The sequence below is a fragment of the Saccostrea cucullata genome, unplaced genomic scaffold, assembly GCF_032062105.1.
Source record: "Saccostrea cucullata isolate Sc308-1 unplaced genomic scaffold, CSIRO_AGI_Scuc_v1 ctg1228, whole genome shotgun sequence".
Lineage (NCBI taxonomy): Eukaryota > Metazoa > Mollusca > Bivalvia > Ostreida > Ostreidae > Saccostrea > Saccostrea cuccullata.
The window spans coordinates 368,578-372,534 of NW_026929291.1; positions in this window are offsets into that span (position 1 = coordinate 368,578).

The following is a 3,957-nucleotide window of genomic DNA, read 5'->3' on the forward strand; positions in this document are numbered from 1 at the left end:
TTTTACTACTTGTTTGTTGCTTGAATCCAATGATCAGAAAAATTGTTTGAGTTCGTATCATGTGAAAACGAATAAATTATTTCATAAACAGTTAGTTGTCTCTTTTTATTAAACTTCTACTGATTTTTTCCTCTATAAAAAGTTACGCAGTAAAATGTGAATAATTCCCTAGAAATCTCTTTGAATGGGCTAATCCCCAAAAGATAGTCAAATGAGCTAATCCCCGATCTAAACGTGACCTGGTCTTGTTTCTGCTAGGTTACATATGCAGTTCCCCTCAACCAGGTTCTGAGCTTGGTGAACTGGAATCTCAGACCCGCGGCGTAAGGATCATTTTCACTCCAAGAAAACCATTGTCAACCGAGGCGCCGTCAAGGTTGCCAAAGATTTCGAACAATAACTACATGTACATGCTTAACGTAACCGAGCAGAAATAAGACTAGGTCAATTTAAAATCTTTATTATACGGCAATAAACGACAATAAACGACGGTAATTAGTCAATTCACGGCAATTTCACAAACCAAAAATTAGCTCGCCATCTCCAATCGATTAGAAAACCATTGCAGAAAACCTTTAAAAATTTAAACGGTCGTAAATCCGTAAAAAAATATTAAAGTGAAATGCAACTTTAACTCATCAAAATACAAAATTAGTAATATGGATACTCTACCTCTTGCCAGTGGAAAGCTGCAAATTTTGACCTAGCCACGGCACTCATCAAGGCCATTGAGCAATGAGGGATCTTTTTTGTGCCAGCATATACTGCGACAGTAGATCTCGCTTTGTATGATCTCATCCGAAGGACCGGTCTCCACGTCCCACGGTAGGATTCAAACCCACGACGTAAGAATCAAATCCTTACGTAGTTCCGCGACTCAGAGCACACGCTTTTTCTTTTTCGCCACGCTGGTAACAAATGATAGAATAATAACAGTGCATTTTCTTGACCTTTGTTTTTATGTTGTTTAACGTCCTTCTCAAGAATTTTTGTCTAATACTCGGTACTCAGGGCCATTGAGCAGGGGGAGGGGGGATCTATTTCGTGCCAGCACCTGCTGCAACACGGGACGTATGTTTAAACGATCTCATCCGAAGGTCCGGGCTCCTCGTCCCCCATTGGGATTCGGACGCGTGACAAAGGAACAATTCCTTCGCGACTCTAGATTCTAAGTTCTTATTTTTTTCTGTTAACAATTACTTTTGATTCTTTTTTTTTTTATTTTGTTTGAATGAAAGCTTGAAATTGAGTTTTCCTTTTGTTTAGGAATTCAATACGGTTAATACGGAACCCCCATCCCCACCTCATCAAACCAGCAAGAGCATAAATCAATTTTAAAATAAAATTATAATTACATCGACAGTAGTGTACCTATTCTTAAAAACATATGCATGAAACAATTTGAAAAGAAACAATATATTAAGCTGTCAAGAAATTATTTACTTCCTTGAAATGACGATCCGACATTTTTGATAGAAAAAAGTATTAGTCATCAGTAGTTTTTATACCTTAATGTACAAGTGCTTTCTATCTTTTAATCGAGGTAGAATATCAGATACTAGTATCAAAAAATATTACTGTCGAATTGCACAGTACAAGTATTATATTTCCGAATTAACATAATCTGTTTTCAGAACTTGTCTACACCCCCACCCCCTCCCCCCACCCCCCGGTAGAAATTACTAGATCTGCCTATGGACGAAAACAAAGGCAACTTCATGGTGTATATATTGAAAATTTAAGAAGAAGACAATTACATAAAAAAAACATCGTTTTAGAGTTTATATGTATTAGAAAAGTTATCTGAATAATTGGAAACTTAATTTGTTGCAAGCAATGTAATTATGTTCTCACTGAATAACGACGATGCCGATTTGAAATTTTGACCTTAGGGTCTTTGCGACATAGTGTGAACTTTATTCGGCTATTCCCTAGAGTTGAAGAGTTTCACTACACGAAGGATCTGTGTGCAATACTTTAAATGTTTATGTATGGATTTGTACATCTCCTCCAAAACAAATCTTGATGAAAAAAAATCTGGAAATTTGATATGTGATTTTTATATAGTTTTCTTTGAATAATGCAAACAATTTCATGATTTTATATCTTCCAAAAACCCCTGGTAATGCATGTTGATTTTTTGTCTATGAACACCTGATGGCACTATTCAAAGGACCCTTTGTGCAATTTATACTGTGTATTATAAAAGTATGAAATTTTAAATTTGAAAATAGAAGTAGCAGATATAACGGTTGTACGAGTATATACAATGGTTACTGGTTAATTATAAAGAAAAGGCCCTTTTAATTAATCAGATTTATTGTATATAATCTATATAAGCTGACTTTATGAATCGCACAGATTTAATCTATAGGGTTTTTTTAACATCACGTCTTCATACACTTCGAATTCTAAGCTGTATGATCAAATCGCCGCGGCATATAGACAGCATAAGACAACACCCCAGCCCCACTTCCTTCTCATCAACACCAAATTAAACATTTTGTTTCCATAAAACGAGGGATTTATTGATGTTTTTAGATTCCTTCAGTATCTCTCCCCTCCAGAAATCTCAGACTGTCAAAACTTTATTTCAAAATTTAATCATTTAACACGCATTTGCTTACTAGCTGCAGAACTGTAGCTCTCCGGAAAAATAAATTTTGACAGACAGGAGAGTTACAATGCAACCCATTGTAAATACGGTATATTTATTGCGCACTGTTTCTCGATCTATTTCTCCATAGTTTTCTACTGTCATCTCAAAATATTACTAACCGTGTGTTGCTAACATATTGTTTCATTGTTTCCGCAACAACATTCGTTATAATTTTGTTAATTGCCCTCTTGGAGGTTAATAACATGAAAAAAATCGACTATTTATACTTTCATTTTGAATTGCAAGATAATTCGGTCCAATGCACTTCGTGCAGTTGTCATCTAGATGTATACGAGAGTACTTTATATAGAAGTAAGGATTTTTCTTGAAAGATATCTTTTTTGCAATTAAGGTAAAAAATAAATGGAAGCGCTACTTTTTCCAGGCAATAAATATACAGTTTTTACATGAATGGGGCTGTACATTGTAGCTCTCCGGTCTGTCAAAATATTTTTTTCGGAGAGTTACAGTTCTGCAGCTAGCATTTGCCACACTACTATTACAAAGCACATTGAAGGAATTTCAGTTTAGTCTCATGCATGTACTAGCATCCTTAGCAATGCAAATATCAACTTACAAAAAAATTGGTTAAAAAAATTGTTAGCTGTAACTTTCCAATCCCAACCCCACTCTTATCCCCTTCCCCCCAAAAAATGCATGACAAAGGTCAATTCTGGTGAAATGTATATTATTTTACAGAAAATTTTTTAATTAACTCTGCAAATAATATTAAACATATTAATCTAAATGGGTATTATTTTCCCACTAAATCAAGAATTATGTTTAAACTTTAGAAAATCAACCCTACTACAGAATTCAAACTTATTATAAACAATTATTTATTTCGAATTATCGGCTTGCTTCCTCCACTTTTTTTGCCCAGATATACATTATCTGTTCAATGAAAAAAAGGGTTTTACGGTTTTATTGGGGTTTAGCCCCATTGGAATGTTGGCCCCCCCGTTTAATTTGCTTTTGACGCCCATGGATATTATGTTGAATATATCGCGACTGCTTATTCTTCAATCATTAAACTATCATACTACGTGGTTTATAAATCACAAACTGCCCCAAAGATTATCGTATAACATAAGTTGCATTGGCCTCGGAAGCAAATTTAAAGTTGGGGGCGGGGCTAAGTGTTACAAACATAAATATACCTTCAAAAAAATCTGACAAGCACAAAAAAGGGGGAAATGTCCATTTCCCAAATACGAAAATCCTATTTCGTGAGGGGGGTGTGAGGTTCGAACCTATACTGCGACGTGTCTTTGGAAAGTGGGAGGGCTAATGGCAGC